The 26,518-nt window shown below is 43.8% G+C and overlaps 1 protein-coding gene across 3 annotated transcripts in view; it reads right to left on the reverse strand.

Moving 5' to 3' along the window:
- Window positions 1–23,962, reverse strand: part of LOC110492379 (nuclear receptor coactivator 3) — a 109,776-nt gene extending 85,814 nt beyond the window's left edge. For all 3 annotated transcript variants that reach the window (XM_036947353.1, XM_036947354.1, XM_036947355.1), the window contains exon 1: window positions 23,827–23,962. The gene's annotated coding sequence lies outside the window, so the exon portion shown is untranslated. The remainder of the gene's footprint in view (window positions 1–23,826) is intronic.
- Window positions 23,963–26,518: the final 2,556 nt, after the last annotated feature.

Raw genomic sequence — 26,518 nt, forward strand, 5'->3', positions numbered from 1 at the left:
GCCCTCGACAAGGATGGGGGGGGGGGGGGGGGAGACGAGCGGGGGCGCGAAGAACGGGCTTAACACAGGAGACATGGAAGACCGGGTGGACGCGACGAAGATATCGCGGAAGAAGAAGTCGCACTGCGACAGGATTAATGACCTGAGAGATACGGAATGGACCAATGAACCGCGGGGTCAACTTGCGAGAAGCCGTCTTAAGGGGAAGGTTCTGAGTGGAGAGCCAAACTCTCTGACCGCGACAATATCTAGGGCTCTTAGTTCTACGCTTATTAGCAGCTCTCACAGTCTGCGCCCTATAACGGCAAAGTGCAGACCTGACCCTCTTCCAGGTGCGCTCGCAACGTTGGACAAAAGCCTGAGCGGAGGGGACGCTGGACTCGGCGAACTGAGATGAGAACAACGGAGGCTGGTACCCGAGGCTACTCTGAAAAGGAGATAGCCCGGTCGCAGACGAAGGAAGCGAGTTGTGGGCGTATTCTGCCCAGGGGAGCTGTTCTGACCAAGACGCAGGGTTGCGAAAAGAAAGACTGCGTAAGATGCGACCAATAGTCTGATTGGCCCGTTCTGCTTGACCGTTAGACTGGGGGTGAAAGCCGGAAGAGAGACTGACGGAAGCCCCAATCAAACGGCAAAACTCCCTCCAAAATTGAGACGTGAATTGCGGACCTCTGTCCGAAACGACGTCTGACGGAAGGCCATGAATTCTGAAAACATTCTCGATGATGATTTGTGCCGTCTCTTTAGCAGAAGGAAGCTTAGCAAGGGGAATGAAATGAGCCGCCTTAGAGAACCTATCGACAACCGTAAGAATAACAGTCTTCCCCGCTGACGAAGGCAGTCCGGTGACAAAATCTAAGGCGATGTGAGACCACGGTCGAGAGGGAATAGGAAGCGGCCTGAGACGGCCGGCAGGAGGAGAGTTACCGGACTTAGTCTGCGCGCAGACCGAACAAGCAGCCACGAAACGACGCGTGTCATGCTCCCGGGTGGGCCACCAGAAACGCTGGCGAATGGAAGCAAGCGTACCCCGAACGCCAGGGTGGCCGGCTAACTTGGCAGAGTGAGCCCACTGAAGAACGGCCAGACGAGTAGGAACGGGAACGAAAAGAAGGTTCCTAGGACAAGCGCGCGGCGACGGAGTTTGAGTGAGTGCTTGCTTTACCTGCCTCTCAATTCCCCAGACAGTCAACCCGACAACACGCCCCTCAGGGAGAATCCCCTCGGGGTCAGTGGAGGCTACTGAAGAACTGAAGAGACGAGACAAAGCATCAGGCTTGGTGTTCTTAGAGCCCGGACGATAAGAAATCACGAACTCGAAACGAGCGAAAAACAGCGCCCAACGCGCCTGACGCGCATTAAGTCGTTTGGCAGAACGGATGTACTCAAGGTTCCTATGGTCAGTCCAAACGACAAAAGGAACGGTCGCCCCCTCCAACCACTGTCGCCATTCGCCTAGGGCTAACCGGATGGCGAGCAGTTCGCGGTTACCCACATCATAGTTACGTTCCGACGGCGACAGGCGATGAGAAAAATATGCGCATGGGTGGACCTTGTCGTCAGAGAGGGAGCGCTGAGAAAGGATGGCTCCCACTCCCACCTCTGACGCGTCAACCTCGACAACGAACTGTCTAGAGACGTCAGGTGTAACAAGGATAGGAGCGGATGTAAAACGATTCTTGAGGAGATCAAAAGCTCCCTGGGCGGAAACGGACCACTTAAAGCACGTCTTGACAGAAGTAAGGGCTGTGAGAGGAGCTGCCACCTGACCGAAATTACGGATGAAACGACGATAGAAGTTCGCGAAGCCGAGAAAGCGCTGCAGCTCGACGCGTGACTTAGGGACGGGCCAATCAATGACAGCTTGGACCTTAGCGGGATCCATCTTAATGCCTTCAGCGGAAATAACAGAACCGAGAAATGTGACGGAGGAGGCATGAAAAGTGCACTTCTCAGCCTTCACAAAAAGACAATTCTCTAAAAGGCGCTGGAGGACACGTCGAACGTGCTGAACATGAATCTGGAGTGACGGTGAAAAAATCAGGATATCGTCAAGGTAAACGAAAACAAAGATGTTCAGCATGTCTCTCAGGACATCATTGACTAATGCCTGAAAGACAGCTGGAGCGTTAGCGAGGCCGAAAGGAAGAACCCGGTATTCAAAGTGCCCTAACGGAGTGTTAAACGCCGTCTTCCACTCGTCCCCCTCCCTGATGCGCACGAGATGGTAAGCGTTACGAAGGTCCAACTTAGTGAAAAACCTGGCTCCCTGCAGGATCTCGAAGGCTGAAGACATAAGAGGAAGCGGATAACGATTCTTCACTGTTATGTCATTCAGCCCTCGATAATCTATGCAGGGGCGCAGAGACCCGTCCTTCTTCTTGACAAAAAAAAACCCCGCTCCGGCGGGAGAGGAGGAGGGGACTATGGTACCGGCGTCAAGAGCTACAGACAAATAATCTTCGAGAGCCTTACGTTCGGGAGCCGACAGAGAGTATAGTCTACCCCGGGGGGGGGGTGGTTCCCGGAAGGAGATCAATACTACAATCATACGACCGGTGTGGAGGAAGAGAGGTGGCCCTGGACCGACTGAACACCGTGCGCAGATCGTGATATTCCTCCGGCACCCCTGTCAAATCACCAGGCTCCTCCTGTGAAGAAGAGACAGAGGAAACAGGAGGGATAGCAGACATTAAACATTTCACATGACAAGAGACGTTCCAGGAGAGGATAGAATTACTAGACCAATTAATGGAAGGATTATGACAAACTAGCCAGGGATGGCCCAAAACAACAGGTGTAAAAGGTGAACGAAAAATTAAAAAAGAAATGGTTTCACTATGATTACCAGAAACAGTGAGGGTTAAAGGTAGCGTCTCACGCTGAATCCTGGGGAGAGGACTACCATCCAGGGCGAACAAGGCCGTGGGCTCCTTTAACTGTCTGAGAGGAATGTCATGTTCCCGAGCCCAGGTCTCGTCCATAAAACAGCCCTCCGCCCCAGAGTCTATTAAGGCACTGCAGGAAGCTGACGAACCGGTCCAGCGTAGATGGACCGACAAGGTAGTGCAGGATCTTGAAGGAGAGACAGGAGTAGTAGCGCTCACCAGTAGCCCTCCGCTTACTGACGAGCTCTGGCCTTTTACTGGACATGAAGTGACAAAATGACCAGCGGAACCGCAATAGAGACAGAGGCGGTTGGTGATTCTCCGTTCCCTCTCCTCAGTCGAGATGCGGATACCTCCCAGCTGCATGGGCTCAGCACCCGAGCCGGCAGAGGAAGATGGTAGTGATGCGGAGAGGGAGGCGACGGAGAGCGCGAGCTCCTTTCCACGAGCTCGGTGACGAAGATCAACCCGTCGCTCAATGCGAATAGCGAGTTCAATCAAGGAATCCACGCTGGAAGGAACCTCCCGGGAGAGAATCTCATCCTTTACCTCTGCGCGGAAACCCTCCAGAAGACGAGCGAGCAAGGCCGGCTCGTTCCAGCCACTGGAGACAGCAAGAGTGCGAAACTCAATAGAGTAGTCTGTTATGGGTCGATTGCCTTGACATAGGGAAGACAGGGCCCTGGAAGCCTCCTCCCCAAAAACAGATCGATCAAAAACCCGTATCATCTCCTCCTTAAAGTCTTGATACTGGTTAGTACACTCAGCCCTTGCCTCCCAGATTGCCGTGCCCCACTCACGAGCCCGTCCAATAAGGAGAGATATGACGTAGGCGACACGAGCAGTGCTCCTGGAGTAAGTGTTGGGCTGGAGAGAAAACACAATATCACACTGGGTGAGGAACGAGCGGCATTCAGTGGGCTCCCCAGAGTAACACGGCGGGTTATTGATTCTGGGCTCCGGAGATTCGAAAGCCCTGGAAGTGGCCGGTGGATCGAGGCGGAGATGGTGAACCTGTTCTGTGAGGTTGGAGACTTGGGTGGCCAGGGTCTCAACGGCATGTTGAGCAGCAGACAATTCCTGCTTGTGTCTGCCTAGCATCGCTCCCTGGATCTCGACGGCTGAGTGGAGAGGATCCGAAGTCGCTGGGTCCATTCTTGGTCGGATTCTTCTGTTACGGTGAGTGAATGAGGACCCAAAAGCGAACTAACTTAAACAGAGCTTCTTTAATAACCAAACATAGGTAGGCTCAGATAGACCGGCAGATTCCGACAGGACAGGACAAGGTTACAGCAAACATGACGACAGTCTGGTTCAGGCATGAATGACACAAACAAACAAGAATCCGACAAGGACAGGAGCAGAAACAGAGAGAGATATAGGGACCTAATCAGAGGGAAAAAGGGAACAGGTGGGAAACGGGGTGAATGGGTAGTTAGAGGAGACAAGGAACAGCTGGGAGAAAGCGGGGGAGAAAAGGTAACCTAACAACGACCAGCAGAGGGAGACAGGGTGAAGGGAAAGGACAGAGACAAGACAACATGACAGTACATGACACTTTCTTAATATTAGACATTGCGCACCAGCTGTTATTGACAAATAGACACACATCCCCGCCCCTCGTCTAACCAGACGTAGCTTCTCTGTCCTGCCGATGCATGGAAAATCCCGCAAGCTCTATATTATCCGTGTCGTCGTTCAGCCATGACTCATGAAACATAAGATATTACAGTTTTTGATGTCCCATTGGTAGGATAGTATTGATCGTATATCATCCACAGAACGGATGAAAAATAAATACAAAAATAAGTTACAAACAACATAAAAAAACTAACAAAATAGCACAGTTGGTTAGGAGCTCGTAAAACGTCAGTCATCCCCTCCGGCGCCATTCTTTTAATGACCTCAGCCCCCAAACAAGACCAAATTTGTTGGTCCGGACTAGACTAAATCTGTACCAATCATAGACGTCTGTCTCACAAGTTTGAACATCACAGTACACCACAGCAATGCACAGTAGGGTTTAGTACAGTACAGTTCAGTATTTTTCAGGAAAATACAGTAAATGTACAATACCGTACATTATACTGTATTATACTAAACTCTACAGTACAGTACTGACCTATACTCTACCTTTCTTTACTATACTGTACTACTGTGCTTCCAATCTTGTGAAGCAGACGGCTATGACTGGTTCATATTTTGACTGACCAAATTTCAACGTCCATGGACGTCCGGTGTTGGTCGGTGTCAGTAGGTGAGAGGGCTGGTTACAGTAAATGGAAAAAGAGGGGGCTCATGGGTAAGTGTCAGTAAGAGCCAGGAGAAGTGACATTAACTTGAGAGAGAGAGACAGGGAGAAAGAAAGAGAGAGGTTGTCCAGACTATTTTCAAACTCTTGCTTTAAACACCACGCGACAGAAAGAGAAAGAAAACAGTTATGAGCTGAACATAACAGTATGTCAGTGTATGGGAAGTCAGTAACAGGTGACCCAAATGTGGTTTGTGACTACTATGAATGTTTTTATTTTATTTACTTTTTAATGAATAATAAAACATACAATCTACTTGCAGTGTAGCCGCTCAACATTAACATTAGGCATCTAAAAGACAGTCATGTAAAAAACTCCCATCCAGAGCGACCCACAGAAGCAACCAGGGTCAACGCCCTGCTTAAGGGCACCTCGACAGATCTCCCACAAGGTCAAAAACAGGGACCTGAACCAGAATTCATTGTAGTCAATTCAGTTGCAATTTAGATTTTTTGGTCATTCTGTTAACGATTTGGTAACAGAATGACGTGTTTTGAATCACTTAATAAATCATAAACCAAATTGTTATCAGTAAGTGTTGGTCCCAGAAATATTCCATACGCACAAAAAGCTTAATTCTCTCAAATTTTGTACACAAATGTGTTTACATTAGTGAGCATTTCTCCTTTGCCAAGATAATCCATCTACCTGACAGGAGTGGCATATTAAGAAGCTGTTTAAACGGCATGATCATTACACAGGTGCACCTTGTGCTGGGGGTGGAGGAGCATTTCTGTCTGTAATAAAGTCCTTTTGTGGGGAAAAACTGGCACCCCAGTGGGTCGGTCTGGCTCCCAAGTGGGTGGGCCTATGCCCTCCCAGGCCCACCGGTGGCTGCACCCCTGCCCAGTCATGTGGAATCCATAGATTAGGGAGTAATTCATTAATTTCAATTGATTATATGAACTATAACTCAGTAAAAGATATTCGTTGTCACGCTGTTGCCACGCTGTTGCCACGATGTTGCCAGGGTTGGGGCCAGGTAAACAGTGTTTCTGTGACATCACTACAATGTCCAATGAGTCTTCCAAATGGACAATGACCCCAAGCATACTTCCAAAGTTGTGGCAAAATAGCTTAAGGACAACAAAGTGAAGGTATTGGAGTGGTCATCACAAAGCCCTGACCTCAATCCCATAGAAAAAGTGTGGGCAGAACTGAAAAAGCCTGTGCGAGCCCGGAGGCCTACAAACCTGACTCAGTTACACCAGCTCTGTCAGGAGGAATGTGCCAAAATTCACCTTGCTTATTGTGGGAAACTTGTGGAAGGCTACCCGAAACGTTTGACCCAAGTTAAAAAATGTAAAGGCAATGCTACCAAATACTAATTGAGTGTATGAAAACTTCTGACCCACTGGAAATGTGATGAAAGAAATGAAAGCTGAAATAAATCATTCTCTCTACTATTATTCTGACATTTCACATTCTTAAAATAAAGTGGTGATCCTAACTGACCTAAGGCAGGGAATTTTTACAAGGATTAAATGTCACGAATTGTGAAAAACTGAGTTTAAATGTATTTGGCTAAGGTGTATGTAAACTTCCGACTTCAACTGTATATTAATAGCTTTAGGTTGGTTGTTTAAAGCTCAACTTCAAGATTTCCACCAAGGACGATGCCTCTTCGATCACCACTCTCCCTCGCTTGGGCAAGGGACATTTAAGTTGCATTCGGATGTGACGATGTAAAACGTTATTCAAGGGCTGAGGGTTTAGGGCTGAGGGCTGTCTACTTTGAGTTTGAAACACAGCCTGTCTCAAATATCCCCCTATCCCCCAATTAATAAAATAATCTGATGTGGACAGGTCCAGGAGAAGGGCCCAGGTAACAACATCAGACAGATAGTATCCTCAGAGACATGCTCTACAGCAGGTATTCCCAAACTGGGGTATTGCCGTCGGGGGTACGGCGAATAAAAATGTGGTTCACATTTAAAAATAATTTTTTTTAAATACTTTTTTTCCTTCACATTTTCAAACAGTCCATTTATATTTTCCAACGGGGCTATACATTTGGGTGAGGTTTTTTTCTCGCCTGAGTGGCCTCGTTTCACTGCCAAAAAATAAAATTAAACCATCTAGTAATAACAACACAATGTTAAATACAGGTAGTGTCACGACTCCTACCGAATGTAGCTCCCCTTCCTGTTCGGGTGGCTCTCGGCCGTCGTCACCGGCCTACTAGCCACTGATCCCTTTTCCCCTTTTCTGTTTATTGGTTTCACCTGTGTTTGTTTTAGGCTGATTGGTTGGGCTTTATTTACCAGCAGGACGGTTAACTTTGTTATTGCAAGGCCCCTGAACTCTCGTCTATTTTCTGCACTATGCAATGATATGGGCAGCGACCATGTAACGCTTTTACAACATACAGAAGTTGGTTATCAAGGGGCAAAGTATTGACACGTTTTTTTGAATTGAGAGACGAGCTTAAAGTTTTCTTTACTGACCATAAATTTCACTTGTCTGACCGCTTGCATGATGACGAGTTTCTCATCTGGGTGATGTTTTTTCTTACCTGAATGATCTGAATCTAGGATAACAGGGACTCTCCCCAACTATATTCATTGAGGCTATGATTAAGAAGTTGGAGCTTTCCATCATTGTATGATTTTTTGTGTGCAAATGAACTCAAGCTTAAGGACAACGTCAAATGTGAAATAACGAAGCACCTGAGTGAGTTGGGTGTGCAATTACGCAGGTACTTTCCCAAAACGGATGACACAAACAACTGGATTCGTTATCCCTTTCATGCCCTGCCTCCAGTCCACTTACCAGTATCTGAACAAGAGAGCCTCATCAAAATTGCAACAAGCAGCTCTGTGAAAATTGAACTTAATCAGAAGCTACTGCCAGATTTCTGGATTGGGCTGCGCTCAGAGTATCCTGTCTTGGCAAATTGCACTGTTAAGACACTGATGCCCTTTGCAACCACATACCTATGTGAGAGTGGATTCTCGGCCCTCACTAGCATGAAACTAAATACAGGCACAGACTGTGTGTGGATAATTATTTAAGACTGAGACTCTCTCCAATACAACCCAACATTGCAGAGTGATGTGCATAATTTTAAGCACACCCTTCTCATTAACCTGTGGTGAGTTATTCACAATTTTCAATGAACAAATAAGGTTTTATATGCAAGATGGTGACAAAAACTCACACTCATTCTTATGTTTAATAAATGTATCGTATAGTGTGTGTGGCAGGCTTACAACTTTTGAGAGTGAGTTGACCCTGGTGCTGCGTTGACCCTGGTACGCAGCTGGAGGTTTGAAGGGGTACGGGACTATAAAAAGGGGTACGGGACTAAGGGGTACGGGACTATAAAAAGTTTTGGAACCACTGCTCTAGAGAACACAACACAAACCCTCCACTCTGGCCACTCACTGTATCTCCCCCTTGCTCTCCTCTGTTCTCTCTCCCCCTTTCTCTCTTCCAATTATGACTCTCTCACCATCCCTCACTCTCTCCTTCTGACCAGCTAAATATTTTATCAGCTGGCAGAAGAACCTACAACCCCCAAGGCCAGGGGTTCTCTTTTGGTTGTTTTTTTATTATTAAGGAAAGAGGGGGGCAGTGAAGGGAAGGAAGGAGGGATGGAGGGAGGGAGGAAGGGTTGTTCACCCACCCTAACCCCAGTGAAGTGCTTGGTCACTTTGAAGTTGTTCTCTTCTCTCTTGCTGTCTGCCTGTCTCGCTCTCTCCTCCCCTCCTCTCTTGCTCTATCCGTGTGCATCTTGTGTATGAGTGTGTGTAGCACGCTGATCGGTTGGTTCAGAACAGGATGAACGACCTTGAGCCGGCGCACAGGGCTGTGTTGCCGTGGCAACGAAGCCTTGTGCAACCAGTAACAGCTGGATGCAACAGCACTCCCTGAATTTTAGCGGGAGTCACCACGTTAATAAAAACGACACACTCCTCCCCCTCTTCTTTCTCCTTCTATTTCTCCCTCCCTCTCTCACAAATGTGGACCTGTACTCTCAGACAAAAGAAAAGAGCAACACTGTCCAAATCATTGACTGTTTGCACACCAGTCAGTTAGATTAGAAGGTAATGCATTGGTCCCTGCGTCTATGGATTGGTTGTATACAACTTTTCCCAAAATTATCAATTACATAGTCATTAAATGTTAATACATGACACTTCTTTACCTCAATTAAAATATTCAAGGGGTAGGAAACAAAATGAGGGAAACGTAGGGGGAATGTAATTAGGTGAGTAATTGAATCATGTATTGTCAATCAAAGCGGTCCTACAGCCCTCGGCCATTAAAATATGGATCATTATTTAGTGTAGCCTTGTTGGTCTGTGGACAGACAACACAGAGCTAACAGAGGAGTTGAGCTGGAGGGATCAGGAGCAGTGTGCAGGTGGTGGAGGAGGATGTCACAGAGTTGATTCTCACCAGCTCCATCTAGAAACATTTCCAGCAGAGCTCGCTAGCTAGCATCACACACACACACACACACAACCAGGCAGGCACAACATCCACATGAGACAATGTCACCCTCTCCACACACAAACATAAGCTCACAAAACACACACACACACACACACTCCCAAAACACACATCCCTGCACGTGAAAACACACATGCACCACTCCCAAAAACACACGGATGCATAATACACACTCGCAAAAACAAACACTATGCAGTCAAATCCTCTCATCACCTCCCAGTCATTTAAGAGCAGACTTAACTTATTTAGCCTGAGTGCTGCGATTCAGGGGATTAGGACTTAGAATCAAATTAATTATGAGTAACTAATGAAAGAGAGAGAGGGAGGAAGGAGTCTGGCATAGAGAGGGAGAGGAAGAGCATAAGAGGGAAAGCAAGAGATGAAATAGGTATGAGAGAGGGCAGAAAAAGAGAGAGAACCTCTCAGCTATCTCCCTCTTTCTATCCAGTCTCTCTCCATCCATCCCTTCACTACAGAGACTTCTTAAAGGGATGCTTTGGGATTTTGGAACTCGTGGTTACCATTGTTATGTCTATGTGTTCAGTATGAAGGCAGACCTGAGCCCTAGGACCATGCCTCAGGACTACCTGGCATGATGACTCCTTGTTGTCCCCAGTCCACCTGGCAGTGCTGCTGCTCCAGTTTCAACTGTTCTGCCTACGGCTATGGAACCCTGACCTGTTCACTATGATTACTATTATTTGACCATGCTGGTCATTTATGAACATTTGAATATCTTGGCCATGTTCTGTTATAATCTCCACCCGGCACAGCCAGAAGAGGACTGGCTACCCTTCATAGCCTGGTTTCTCTCTAGGTTTCTTCCTAGGTTTTGGCCTTTCTATGGAGTTTTTCCTAGCCACCGTGCTTCTACACCTGCATTGATTGCTGTTTGGGGTTTATGCTGGGTTTCTGTACAGCACTTTGACATATCAGCTGATGTAAGAAGGGTTATATAAATACATTTGATGTGATTTGAGTTAGAGGTAGTTTCGGGAGCCAATACTAACTAGCATTAGCGCAATGACTGGGAGTCTATGGGTATCTGCTAGCATGCTAGACATTTATCTATTTTTATAAAAGAAGCTACTTCTATACAAATGTTGTTGATCAGTACAATAAAATAAGTCCTAAATGGAACGGATTGTCATCTGTATCCCCTCAACAACTCAATGCATGCACACTGTCCTATTGAATATGCATTCATCTGTATTGTGGATAAGTGTAACAGATGTGAAACGGCTAGCTTAGTTAGCGTGGGCGCTAAATAGCGTTTCAATCAGTGACGTCACTTGCTCTGAGACCTTGAAGTAGTAGTTCCCCTTGCTCTGCAAGGGCCGCGGCTTTTGTGGAGCGATGGGTAACGATGCTTCGAGGGTGACTGTTGATGTGTGCAGAAGGTCCCTGGTTCGCGCCCGGGTATGGGCGAGGGGACGGTCTAAAATTATACTGTTACATTGATGCTGTTGACCCGGATTACTGGTTGCTGCGGAAAAAGGAGGAAGGTCAAAAGGGGGGTGAGTGTAACAGATGTGAAACGGCTAGCTTAGTTAGCGTGGGCGCTAAATAGCGTTTCAATCAGTGACGTCACTTGCTCTGAGACCTTGAAGTAGTAGTTCCCCTTGCTCTGCAAGGGCCGCGGCTTTTGTGGCGCGATGGGTAACGATGCTTCGAGGGTGACTGTTGATGTGTGCAGAAGGTCCCTGGTTCGCGCCCGGGTATGGGCGAGGGGATGGTTAAAACTTGTACTGTTACATAGGCATAGGCTACATCTTGATTTACCCAGTTTATCAATAGAGATTTACCATTCAAATAAATTATTAGCATTATGTAGTTGGATTGTTTAGACCAAAGTCAAACTGATTGTATGATTGTATAATTGATTCATTAATGCATACAGTTGAAGTGGGAAGTTTACATACACTTAGGTTGGAGTTATTAAAACTTTTTCAACCACTCCACAAAAGTCATTTACAGACAGATTATTTAACCTATAATTCACTGTATCACAATTCCAGTGGGTCAGACGTTTACATACACTAAGTTGACTGTGCCTTAAAATGATGTCATGGCTTTAAAAGCTTCTGATGGGCTAATTGACATCATTTGAGTCAATTGGAGGTGTACCTGTGGATGTATTGTGCCTCTGTGCCTCTTTGCTTGACATCATGGGTAAATCAAAAGAAATCAGCCAAGACCTCAGAAAAAAAATTGGAGACCACCATAAGTCTGGTTCATCCTTGGGAGCAATTTCCAAACGCCTGAAGGTACTGCATTTATCTGTTCAAACAATAGTACACAAGTATAAACACCATGGGACCACACAGCCGTCATACCGCTCAGGAAGGAGACACGTTCTGTCTCCTAGAGATACTTTGGTACAAAAAGTGAAAAACAATCCCAGAACAACAGCAATGGACCTTGTGAAAATGCTGGAGGAAACAGGTACAAAAGTATCTATATCCAAAGTAAAACAAGTACTATATCAACATAACCTGAAAGGCCAGCAAGGAAGAAGCCACTGCCCCAAAACCGCCATAAAAAAGCCTGACTACGGTTTGCAACTGCACATGGGGACAAATACTGCACATGGGACCAAATCCTCTGGTCTGATGAAACAAAAATAGAACTGTTTGGCCATAATGACCATCATAATAGTTAAAAGGGGGAGGCTTGCAAGCCGAAGAACACCATCCCAACTGTGAAGCACGGGGGTGGCAGCATGTTGTCCTGTGGGGGTGCTTCGTTGCAGGAGGGACTGGTGCAAATAGATGGCATCATGAGGAGGTAAAATTTTGAGAGACATTAAAGATATCAGTCAGGAAGTTAAAGCTTGGTCGCAAATGGGTCTTCCAAATGGACAATGACCTCAAGCATACTTCCAAAGTTGTGGCAACATGGCTTAAGGACAACAAAGTCAATGTATTGGAGTGGCCATCACAAAGCCATGACCTCAATCCTATCGGAAATTTGTGGGAAGAACTGAAAAAGCGTGTGCGAGCCCGGAGGCCTACAAACCTGACTCAGTTACACCAGCTCTTTCAGGAGGAATGGGCCAAAATTCACCCAACTTATTGAGGGAAGCTTGTGGAAGGCTACCTGAAACGTTTGACCCAAGTTAAACAATTTAAAGGCAATGCTACCAAATACTAATTATGTAAACTTCTGACCCAATGGGAATGTGATGAAAGAAATAGAAGATGACCAAAAATTCCAGCAGGTTGCTCAACCTGCCCTGAGCCTCTTCCCTTAGGCACTCCAGACACACACGCACTCCCCATAATCCCAGGCTAGTTTGTCAAGTCATGACTCCCCTCTTACCCCTGCCTAGAAAGGAGTACTACTCCCCATCACCTCTCCACCCACACAGCCCGACCCAGTCACCAACACCCCCACTGACCTCGACCCCCCTTACTCTGTTCAGAAAACACCTTGCATCACCCCTCATCCATCCATCAATCCATTCGGGCTGGCACAATTAGATTATAATCATGTAACTGACGATTACAGGAAACAACCGTGAACTAAAAAAGATAATTGTCATAATTATCCTCATACTTTTAATACATTTATTTTGGGGGGATTGATCTTTATTTACAAGTAGATATAGTTTACCCAATAGAAGTCCCCACCACCCCAATTGACAATTAAGACAATAACTGTAACCACTTGCCAATTAATTATCATTACCCAACATTCCATAATCATCACAGTTAGTGATGCAGCGAAATGACATTTTTGGCCGATACCAATATCCAATATCATCCATGCCAAAAAAAACGATACCAATACCCGATATTTAAAATGTTTGCGGCCTTTTAAGCATTCTAGTACAGTTAAATAGTTAACACACACACACATGGACGCAGCAGTCTAAGGCACTGCATCTCAGTGCAAGAGGCGTCACTACAGTCCCTGGTTCGAATCCAGGCTGTATCACATCCGGGCATGATTGGGAGTCCCATAGGGCGTTGCAATTGGCCCAGCGTCGTCCGGGCCGTCATTGTAAATACGAATTTGTTCTTAACTGACTTGCCACTGTCAATGACATACTTTTAGGCAAACCGCAAATTCTACTATTGTGCCTACTCCTTATTGTGGCTAGCTTCACAACACATAACCCGGTCCGGTCGAGCCTCACTAGCCAGATGAAGCTAGCTGGCTGCTTATAACGTTAGCTTTGGGCAACAGGGTTAAGTAGCTGGCTAGCTATTTATTTTCATGAACTGAAGTTCAATTTCAATAGGCGAACAACAAGTGACAACCTAGCTAATACTTACTCACAAGGATTTCAATATCATTGCTAAGAATAATGAAAATGACTGCAGTTTCTACTGGTCATTGTTTTCAGGCTGGTTGTATTCGTGCTAGCTAGGTACCAAGCTAAAGCTAGCTACCCCAGAAGTTGAGGTCGAAGAACTGATGCTTTATTACCAACAAAGTATTGTAAACCCATCGTTCGTGGCTGGTGTTTGCTTGTTTGCTGACTTTTTTTGTACAGCTTTGACAGTGCTACTGTACCTTTTTTGAATCTGAAAAATAGCACACTTGGTAGTGTGTACCAGTGCTCGACCAGTAGGCGAAATCCAACATCACCCACAACAGAGAACGGTTGATTATCAAGGGCAATAAATTTGATTATCTTGGCTTTAATGGATTTCCCCTTTGAGTTGTCTCGCTGAAATTGTGTTACTCTTTCAAATGACTGCTCGACTTGTTGACTGTTCGATCCACACAGCAGACATTGTGGGCTAGGTTAGGCATGCTGTGTTGCACATGTAGCGCAACATTTTATGTAGCGTCATTACGTCATGTACCTTCATTATATAGGTTTGCACGGTAGCTTTGACAACGGTTTTAAACATCGGCGTTAAACTAGATATCGCTGATACCGATGTTGCCAATTTTAACTAATATTGTTCGATTCCGATATGTTCACCGATATATCGTGCATCCCTTGTCACAGCCCTACCATCCATTCATTCATCCCCCTCCCTGACCCCAACGTGGTGGCCTATAGGCCCAGCAGCCTGCCCATGTCCAGCATCCCTGTTCCCCCTTGATTTAGGAGCCCTCTGGAAGCCCCCGTGGAGGGTAGAGGTGGGGTAAGTGTGAGTGTGTGTCTGCGAGGGTGTGAGCGTGTGTGTTTGTGTTAATTGACAGTTTGGTCACAGAAAGACAGGACTGTAAATCTGCCAGGAGGGCACTGGGGAACAAAACGCTATCTGCCAGGCCACCACACCCCTCTACTCTACCCTCTATTAGGGCAACACACAGACACACAGCCAGGTCATCCTGGAACAAAGCCAGAGACATTGAGCTACATTTAAACTATGGCTTTTATAATTAACTAAACCTCATGGCCCAGGCCCTGCAACACACCTCTCACACTTCCTCTCCTAGCATATGGAGACACTACATTAACAAGCAGCAGCACATAATAAGATTATATATATCATGTAACAGAACTATGTAACAGGACGGTTATATATGAAGAGGGAGGGGTGGAGGGGTGCATAAATGACAGGTCCTTTAGTGTAGATCATTAACCCAGTTTCACACACACACACACACATAGTGTTATATAACTAACTTTGTGGGGACACACAATTCAGTCTCATTCAAAATCCTATTTTTCATAACCCTGAACCTTAACCATAACCCTAGTTAACTGATCCTAGCTCTTAACCCTAACCCTTAATGTAATTCTAACCCTAACACTAATTTGAACCTTTACCCTAAACCCCCTCGGAATAGCATTTGACCTTGTGGGGACTGGCAAAACGTCCCCAGTTGGTCAAATTTTAGTTTGTTTGCTATTCTTGTGGGGTCTTCTAACTATAATAACATTTCAGCACAGTGCACGCTGCCTAAACATATCCATGTACAGGGTCATGGCCTATGGTCATTTCCATGTAAAAGGTCCCATGAGCACCAACATGTGAAGTTTATAGGAACATATCAAAAGAAAAGCTAAGAGTCGATATTTTTGGGAAATTGAGGCATAAATATGTTTTTCAACCATTTTCCATCCTAAAAATTAGGACATAAAAAATATTACTAGAAAATACTTTAAAAGTTATTAGAAACAGGAGTTGCAAGGAACCAAAAATATGAACAGAACCCCTAGATTTTTTTGTTTCGTTCCACTGTTCCCACCAACAAAATAAAGTTCAGAATCGTCCCTTTCTATTCCTTTTTTAACCTGTGAAATACATTTTGTAAAACCATTTAGCTAAGAAAATGACTTCACCAATCAGTGTGGATAGAGCAGGCAAGGTAGTTGTTTACATACGTGATGGACAGACAAGTGTAGGCTAAGGCACAAGATGCAACTGAAATGTTGCAGGTGGGGAGAGAGCAAGACAGGGTTGAAGAGGAGGCTTGAAGCGCAGGGCATCTTGTTATGACATGCATTATATGAATTAGGTCCACAGAATTATACCAAGGAGGAGCGGCTTCTATGGAGGAACTTTGAATGTCCTTTGAGCTTGCAAGCTAACAGGAAAGGGAAACGGGGGATACCTAGTCAATTGTATAACTGAATGCATTCAACTGAAATGTGTCTTCCACATTTAACCCAACCCCTCTGAATCAGAGGTGTGGGGGCTGCCATAATAGACATCCATACCCGGGGAACAGTGGGTTAACTGCCTTGGTCAAGCTTGTGTGTGCTGAGTGGCACCAGAATTACAAACACATCTTACCTTCTTGCAGTTAATAAATGCAAAGTGAAAAGCGATAACTTGGCCTATAGTATCCTTAACTAGCATTGAAAAAGTTCATCCATTTTTCTCTAGCTAATTAAAAATCTCTCTCCCTTTCTTCTGAATCAAGCTTGTAACATCAGTACAGTAGCCTATTATTTGGAGGGGGAGGGGCAGGTAGCCTAAACACGCACAGGCAAAGATTTTCAGCTTGCAGGCAGACACTGGAATACATTTCTGAGTGACAGAATGAGGGCTTTGCATATGCACTTTGTTGTGGGATTACAACATTTCCCATGGAATGCAAAATAACATTATTAAACGGTTCCAATACTTTTAAAATAATGTTTCTGTTCCAGAACACTATGGATCACTTTCGTTCCAGGTTCTGTTTCTGTTCCTTGAAATATGTATTTATTTTCCAGTTTTCGGTTCTGCACACAGAACTGGTTCCAACCCCTGATTAGAAAACCAATAGAAACACAATAATGTTAAAGGCCCCTGCCAACTATTATATTTAGTTTCGCAAAAATGATTTGCCTTCTGTAAGTCAACATTTTTGCCTATTTTCGTTATTCTGTTAGCAAAAACCCACATACAGTTGAAGTCGGAAGTTTACATACACTTGGTTGGACTTGGAGTCATTAAAGCTCGTTTTTCAACCACACCACAAATGTCTTGTTTACAAACTATAGTTTTGGCAAGTCGGTTAGGACATCTACTTTGTGCATGACACAAGTAATTTTTCAAAAAAATGTTTACAGACAGATTATTTAACTTGTAATTCACTGTATCACAATTCCAGTGGGTCAGAAGTTTACATACACTAAGTTGACTGTGCCTTCAAATAGCTTGGAAAATTCCAGAAAATGATGTCATGGCTTCAGACGCTGATAGACAAATTTACATAATTTGAGTGAATTAGTCAATGTATTTCAAGGCCTACCTTCAAACTCTGTGCCTCTTTGCTTGACATCATGGGAAAATCAAAAGAAATCAGCCAAGACCTCAGAAAAAAATTGTAGACCTCCACAAGTCTGGTTCATCCTTGGGAGCAAACAAGTATAAACAAGTATAAACACCATGGGACCACGCAGCCTTCATATCGCTCAGGAAGGAGACGCGTTCTGTCAACTGGAGATTAACGTACTTTGGTGCGAAAAATGCAAATCAATCCCAGAACAACAGCAAAGGAACTTGTGAAGATGCTGGAGGAAACAGGTACAAAAGTATCTATATCCACAGTAAAACGAGTCCTATATCGAGATAACCTAAAAGGCCGCTCAGCAAGGAAGAAGCCACTGCTCCAAAACCGCCATAAAAAAGCCTGACTACGGTTTGCAAATGCACATAGGCACAAGGATCGTACTTTTTTGGAGAAATGTCCTCTGGTCTGATGAAACAAAAATAGAACTGTTTGGCCATAATGACCATCGTTGTGTTTGGAGGAAAAAGGGGAGGCTTGCATGCCGAAGAACACCATCCCAACCGTGAAGCACGGGGGTGGCAGCATCATGTTGTGGGGGTGCTTTGCTGCAGGAAGGACTGGTGCACTTCACAAAATAAATGGCATCATGAGGAAGTAAAATTATGTGGATATATTGAAGCAACATCTCAAGACATCAGTCAGGAAGTTAAAGCTTGGTTGCAAATGGGTCTTCCAAATGGACAATGACCCCAAGCATACTTCCAAAGTTGTGGCAACATGGCTTAAGGACAACAAAGTCACGGTATTGGAGTGGCCATCACAAAGCCCTGACCTCAATCCTATTGAAAATGTTTGGGCAGAACTGAAAAAGCATGTGCGAGCAAGGAGGCCTACAAACCTGACTCAGTTACTCCAGCTCTGTCAGGAGGAATGGGCCAAAATTCACCAAACTTATTGTGGGAAGCTTGTGGAAGGCTACCTGAAACGTTTTACCAAAGTTAAACAATTTAAAGGCAATGCTACCAAATACTAATTGAGTGTATGTAAACTTCTGACCCACTGGGAATGTGATGAAAGAAATAAAAGCTGAAATAAATAATTCTCTCTAATTCTCTATTCTGACATTTCACATTCTTAAAATAAAGTGGTGATCCTAACTGACCTAAGACAGGGAATTTTTACTCTGATTAAATGTCAGGAATTGTGAAAAACTGAGTTTAAATGTATTTGGCTAAGGTGTATGTAAACTTCCGATTTCAACTTTAAGGGAGAATTATGAAAGTTCACAGAAGTATCACGTACAGGTAGACCTATCAATTAGTGAGTGTTTTTACTGCTAACAATTTTGTTTATTAATTATTAAGTGATTAAAATGTGTCACTCTGTTAACAATGACACAATGGGAAATCATTGTAGTCACATAACAGAGTTGCAGTAGAGCACAGCACAGTAACTCAGTACAGTAGAGCACACTATAATATGCAGTGACTTAGGAAAGTATTCAGACCTCTTGACTTTTTCCATGTTTGGTTACGATACAGCCTTATTCTAAAATGTATTAAATAGTTTCCCCCCCTCATCAATCTACACACAGTACCCCACAAAAGCAAAAACAGGTTTATATAATTCATTTAAAAAAATAAAAAACTGAAATATTAAATGTACATAAGTATTAACACCTTTTACACAGTACTTTGTTGAAGCACCTTTGGCAGCGATTACAGCGTCAAGTCTTCTTGGGTATGACGATACAAGCTTGGCACACCTGTATTTGGAGAGTATCTCCGATTCTTCTTTACAGATCCTCTAAAGTTCTGTCAGGTTGGAGGGGGAGCATTGTTGCACAGCTATTTTCAGGAAGTTTAAGTCTGAGCTCTGGCTGGGCCACTCAAGGACATTCAGAGACTTGTCCCGAAGACACTCCAGTGTTGTCTTGGCTGTGTCCTTAGGGTCGTTGTCCTGTTGGAAGGTGAACCTTTGCCCCAGTCTGAGGTCCTGAGAGCGCTGGTTTTCATCAAGGATCTCTCAGTTCTTTGATCCATTCAGCTTTCCCTCGAACCTAACAAGTCTCCCAGACTTTGGTGCTGAAAAACATCCCCACACCATGATGCTGCCACCACCATGCTTCCCCGTAAGGATGGTGGCATGTTTCCTCCAGACGTTCCCCCAGGCCAAAGAGTTCAATCTTGGTTTCATCAGACCAGTGAATGTTTTGGCAAACTCCAAGTGGGCTGTCATCTGCCTTTTACTGAGGAGTGGCTTCCGTCTGGCCACTCTACCATAAAGGCCTGATTGGTGGAGTGCTGCAGAGATGGTTGTCCTGGAAGGTTCTCCCATCTCCACAGAGGAACTCTAGAGCTCTGTTAGAGTGACCATCTGGTTCATGGTCCCCTCCCTGACCAAGGCCCTTCTTTCCCGATTGCTCAGTTTGGCCAGGTGGCCAGCTCTATGAAGAGTCTTGGTGGTTCCAAACTTCTTCCATTTAAGAATGATGGAGGCCACTGTGTTCTTGGGGACCTTCAGTGCTGCATAAATGTTTTGGTACCCTTCCCCAAATCTGTGCTGACACAATCCTGTCTCTGAGCTCTACAGACATTTCCTTCTACCTCATGCCTTGGTTTTTGATCTGACATGCACTGTCAACTGTGGTACCTTATATAGACAGGTGTTTGCCTTTCCAAATCATGTCCAATCAATTGAATGTACCACAGGTGGACTCAAATCAAGTTGTACAAACATCTCAAGGATGATCAATGGAAACACGAAGAGTCTGAATACTTATTTAAGTAAGGTATATCTGTTTATAATTGTTTAGGATTATTTATTTTTTAATCTATTTTAGAATAAGGCTGTAGCGTAAAAAAATGTGGAAAAAGTCAAGCGGTCTGAATACTTTCTGAAAGCACTGTACTCTACTGAAGTGTACTGTACTCTGCTGTACTGTACCCTTCTATACATTAGTTTACTGTAAATGTCTTTACTGTACTGTCCTCTATTGTACTGTACTGAACTCTACTAAACTGTACTGTCCTGTGCAATGTTCTACTTTGCTGTACTGTCCAAACTTGTGAAACATAGACGTCTATGATTGGTTCAGATTTGGTCGGGTCTGGACAAATCAAATTTGGTCTTGTTTGGGGGCAGAGCTCATTAGAATAATTGCTAGTGTATAATAACACCCAAACATGCACCTAGCTACCTTTGTGTACATATTCAGGATACATCACCATGAAGGGAATGACACTCATAATTATCAATTTCTGTATAGTACAGATGAAGGACCCAAGATGTAATTTTGTTACCGGGTGTTGATCAACTTCAAACTCAAGGTGTCATATCATAGCTGACACCCCATTCTTTCTGCAAACATCTTTGAACCTTAATGTTTTTGGAAAACATGGTCACAAAAAAGATTTTACTGTCATTCCAAACTTTGCATCTGCACTGTTCCTCAAGTAAATATGTTTTAGTAAAATGTTCTGTGGCAATTGTTAAAGGTAGACTTCTACACATTGTTTGTTGAACTTTGCAATCAATGGTTTTTGCTTAGCATACATTTTAATGTGAAAAAGTGAGTCTCAGCATTACTATTTTTAGGTGGTGGCCGTAGCAAACTATCTGCTTCAGTTTTCGAAATGATCGATCTCTGTCAAAGGAGGAGCTGGTTTTTACATAGTGTACATTTATTTATTCTGAACACATTTCCGTTTCTTGGGAATGTTCATTTTTGCAAATATTTTCTAAATACTTACTTTTATGTTTGCTAACTGAACAGGCAACACCACCGAGTTCTAAACTGTAAACCAATCAAAAGTGTCACGCCCTGACTGTGGATATCTCTGTTTTCTATATATTTTGGTTAGGTCAGGGTGTGTCTAGGGTGGGTACTCTAGGTTTTTGTATGTTAGGGTTTTTTGTATATCTAGGGTTTTTGTATGTCTATGTTGGCCTGATATGGTTCCCAATCAGAGACAGCTGTTTATCGTTGTCTCTGATTGGGGATCATATTTAGGCAGCCCTTTTTCCCATTTTCTGGTGTGGGATCTTGTCTACAGTTATGTGCCTGTGTGCACACTAGTAGCTTCACGTTTCGTTTGGTTGTTGGTTTTGGTGATTTTCAGTTCATTAAAAATATGTGGAACTCTATTCACGCTGCGCCTTGGTCTCACTCATACGACGATGGTGACAAAAAGTTGGGTACTATCCATGGTACTATCTCTGATGATCACGTCCGCCAATCCCGTTATCTGTATCTAAGGTAGTAGACAGCTGGCGACAAACTGTTATCGGGTGATGCATTGTTTGTATATTTGTAATGAACTATTTAGTTATAAAAACATCATACCATCAATGCAAGCTGTAAAATGACTCCCAACTTAAAACACAGCAACCTTAATCATGTAGCTAGCTTGCTAGTTAGCTAGTTGCAACAAGAAAATCTGTTACTACTGTAGCTAGCAGGAGCAGATAACTTTATCACTAGCTAGCATGTCATTCCGGGACAAGAAGCATTTTAACTATCAGTTTTTTCCAAGTAATAATTGAAGACTGCAAAAATCAATAGGACAAGTAGTGTAAATCTAATACAGTCATCAACGGCAAGACCCACTAATTTAATTCTGACAAATAACAAATGCCACATTATCCCTGTCAATAGTAGGATGAGTGCAGAGCAGCCAGCCTCAGACTGTCAGGATGTTCCTTTTCTAGCTCACAAACTACATTCCTTTGTTGTGATGATTTGATTAATCCTTGTCTCTTTTGTCTTACATCTATTCAATTATCCTGTGTCCTGCTCCCAGAGATCAACCAAGTGCTATTCACCGAGCATGGGCTGATTCACTCACCTGTGAGGAGAACCTGCCTACCACAGTTTGAACAAACCCTGCTGTCACTATTTAAACATTGGACCCACATATACATGTGCCTTTGTCTTTTCTTTGTGGGTTTTGTCAGTGTTGTGCATTTTAGAATTGAAGAACAACTACAGATACATATGCTTGTTCGAGCATCTCAAAAATTACATTAGTAGAATTAGTATAACGGGGCAAACAGATTGTTTTATTATTGTAACCTGCAGTTGGGGAAATTCTACAGGCCCCATCAGGAACCCAGGCTTTTACCATAGATGGTGGAGTCCTCGTCTCTGGACCACACAAGCTTTAGATTACATTCTACTAAGGTCCTTGTCTCTTTCTCTACATCGGTCAGCTACTTTGGTGACTAGGGTGGGATCCTATGGGACCTGGGCCCACAAATGTCGCTTGAAGGAAAGGGGAAATACTGAAGCATGTGTTGATGACAGTTCTACAGTCACTTGGCATAGATGGTTAGCTCTCATTTCTGGACTGCAACATTGTAAGATTGTGCCCTCCACGGCACTTGATATACGTTGATTGGTAGGCTACACTATATTTAAATACTTAAAATACTGTGAGACACCATTGCTATTTGTCTCTGTACTCAATAAATGGTGAAACATTATTTGTGAGTGTTCTTTGATCAAATGTATATGCATGAAACCTACATTATGGAAAACATGTATCACACTCAGTCATAGTTAGTAAATATACTTACATTCACTGAACATTTAGTAGTTCAAACTCACCAACATTCATTTCCCAACTGATTTTTCTATAATCCTACAGGCTCTTTATCATTCGCCATAACTTATATTCCAATGCATCAGACATAATGCATGCCCACTATGGTATTATTGGGTAGCTGGTATTTGAGAAGTCATCTGGTTTAAAAATCAAGCAGAGAAATTTGCAAGAATGGAAGATGCCAACATATTTTATAGTCATCATACGTTTTACTGTCATATTCATCAAAAATCTGCTCCTCCCTCGGCGGGGATCAGTCAACTTCACTCTTTTGAGCTTCGGCCCACCACCTATTTATTGTGGAATTGTCCCTATATCATTCAGCGATAGGACAATATTAAAATTTGAGCTGGTCATTTATATTTACATTTGAGCTGGTTAGACTTTACCCCTTCACTGCCGGGCGACATGAACTTACTGGATGAAAGCAACATGTCCTAAAGCAGGCTAGCCTAAGAGTCCGAAATATATAGAATGTATTATGTGCTGTCTGCGCAATGGTTACCAACACACGTTTTAAAACATTGTCTTTGTAAGTTTAAAAAAAACCTTCCCTCAAAGTTCTAGGTCCAAACGAATAGGCACTTTATTTTAAATTCCTCAGCTATGACAAATACATTGAATCCCACTATCATGTCAGAAACCATTTATATAGCGCGCTATATCTACACCAAAATCCATGACCTTGGCTTGGAGCGTCCCTATAAAACAACAAACACTTTTGCTGTCAAAGTAAACGGGCATGCACGGTGCCCGTACACCGTAGCGTATATTATTGTGTTACGACGAGTATATAGAGTCCTACTACACATCAGTGGAAAACGATGTCGGGGCACTTCCGTCCAACCAAACGAGGAACAATGCCGTCGTGCGTAAAACCGAGCTTTATTAAAAGGAACAAGTAAAGGGAAAATGTAGTAAACTCACCAAATAGATATATCTCTGTGAGCGCACCAATAGCTTCTTCCTTTCCCTATTAACTCTCCGCCATCTTCAGCACTGTGTTTGTTTAAATGGGAAACACTCTCGAAGAGCAAGAAGCCAGCTTGTGCTGAGCGTTGGGGTTGCTGGGGAAAGTAGTTATTCACGTCGAACGTTGTTATTTTAGGTAGAGCAGACCTCCCGGATATGGACTACAACTACATGTATGCCCCAAGAGGAGATATTAGGTTCTAGTGTAGACGGCTGAACAGCGACGATATTAGAACAGAATAATGCCATGGTGTTTATTTTTAGTTATAAACTCGGTGATTAGCAGACAGCCGTGGTATATCAGACCGTATACCACTGGTATGACACATTCATTATTTGTACTGCTCTAATTACGTTGGTAACTAGTTTATAATAGCAATAAAGCACCTCAGGGGTTTGTGGTATATGGCCAAAACACCACGGCTTAGGGCTGTGTCCAGGCACTCCGCGATGCGTCGTGCTTATGAACAGTCCTTAGCGATGGTATATTAGACATACCTGCCTTATTGCTTAATTAACCTGAGGAACATTGAATTGTGTGCAAATGCCTGTAATACTTAATAGGCTGATCAGCTATCATCTGATTTAACATGGTAATGATGGTTTACAGAAGGTGTGTGGCTTGGACAACTTAACATTTACAGTATTCTAGTGTAGGCAGGCTATTCAGTATTCAAATATTATCTCAGTATGTGTATATTAGCCAGATATAGATGGTGATAAGAAATACATTTATACAATATGTATTTTTTTGCATTTTGATGAAATTCTAGATTTAATCAACTGAATTAACAAGGTCCCATATTCAATCAAACCCCTTTATCCGGGACTGCGAGTTTGATTGAACTGCGTATAAATTAGATAATGTTTTGCTTTGTTATAAATCATGTATAGTCCTAAGCCTTATTGTGACATAATTCTAAAATGCTATCCCTAATGATATGTTCTGTACCTGGAGAGGGCTGTGTGGTTTGGTTCTGTATCTGTAGAACAGTGGGACCTCCAGAACTGTATATCTTATAGATGAGGCCCATATGTGGGCTCCATTTGGTGGAGCTGGCAGGTTCAGTGTGGACCGTTGGCGTCACAGCCTATTGGCCTGGGGACTAGGGCAGATTCGTCCCAGAACCAGTACCCTTGCCAAGAAGAGACGAGGTAAGATAGCACCAACCCGTCACCATGGTGATACCAGGCAGGCAGGGAAGTAGGCACACACACACACTCTGGCAGAGCAGACAGTAGGTTTTCAGCTGTGTCAGGGAGGGGTAGAGGTGGAGGGAGAGAGAGAGAGAGAGAGGAAGAAAGTGAGAATCAGATAGAGTGTAAAGACAGAGATTGAGTGACAGAAAGGCTGGAAGACACAGGTAAAGAGGGACAACAGATATATAATGATTGTGAGAGCAGCGGTAGAAACATAGCTGAAATACAGTTGACAGGGAAAGGAGAAGATGAGAAAAAAAGAGAGCGAGGGCAAGTGAAAGAGAGGAAGCGATGGTGAGTAATGTGAATCTGCAGAGTAAGTGAAGATGAGGAGGGAGAGAGTGATAGAAAACATTAGGTAGAGCCAGTCAGAGAATTACCCAGAGAGAGAAAGAGAGAGCGAGTGCTGAAGGAAAGAGAGAGGCGACAGAGGGGGAAGGGGAAGGAATGAGGAGGAGGAGAACAGGACATTGCAATTAGCCTGGCCTGAGCAAAATCCACCCAAGTCAAGGAACACAACCAGAGGAAAAGAAAGAAGAATATGACTTTGAGTTACAACTGTGCTTGGATTATGTGTCCTTTCAAAACGTTTTTTTTTGGGGGGGGGGGCGGGGGCATGTGACACTGCAGAAGTTATATAAAGTTAGGGTGAGAAAATGTGTGAAATTGTGGCTTTAGTAGGAGCAACAGGCTGGCAGGCAGCACATTTCTGAACATGTCTCAAACAGCCTTGACAAACAAGACACACACTATTTATACCGCTGGAGAAAAGCCTTCTGTTATGACATTAGTTTTTGAAAGCAGTGTCAGCACAAACAGACTGGAACTTGACAGCATTGATGATTATGATTTGCTGCAAAAGTGCTGCAAGAATATCCTGAATCTTAAGTTTGTTTTTCTTTTGATTTAACTTTTTAGTTTGATTTAAACTGTATATGTGATTGTATCAATACTGGTGCGAAGTTATTTGATGACCCATCAAGCCTAATAGTATCTTTGATAGGATTTGCATTGATAGTTGTCTGTTTATGTATGTAACTGTGTATGTGTCCTTAAGTTCTTCTCTTCCCCCTCCCCCATCACCACACAATGCATAGAGCCAAACCACTATCACTGCTTTTGTTCATACTCCCCCATTAAAGAAGGAGGGGGAAAGGAGAGAGAGGAGGAGGGTGAAAAGAAACGAGAGGTGTCATGAAGAACATTATGTGTGAGAGAGGTTGAAAAATATCTCCTTTCTCCAAACACACACACACACACACACACACACAAAAAAACAGTGGTGGAAAATGGTCTTATAGACACATAAAAACTGAGCAGGCAGGGAGCCATGCAAACTTTCAGATGGTTCTGTATCACACAGATGTAGAGCAGAATACGCCAAAGAGCAGTAATTGGCAAGAGATTGATGATGTGATGTCTAACGAATGTGACTGAGACAGAATCT

The sequence above is a fragment of the Oncorhynchus mykiss genome, chromosome 16 (assembly GCF_013265735.2).
Source record: "Oncorhynchus mykiss isolate Arlee chromosome 16, USDA_OmykA_1.1, whole genome shotgun sequence".
Lineage (NCBI taxonomy): Eukaryota > Metazoa > Chordata > Actinopteri > Salmoniformes > Salmonidae > Oncorhynchus > Oncorhynchus mykiss.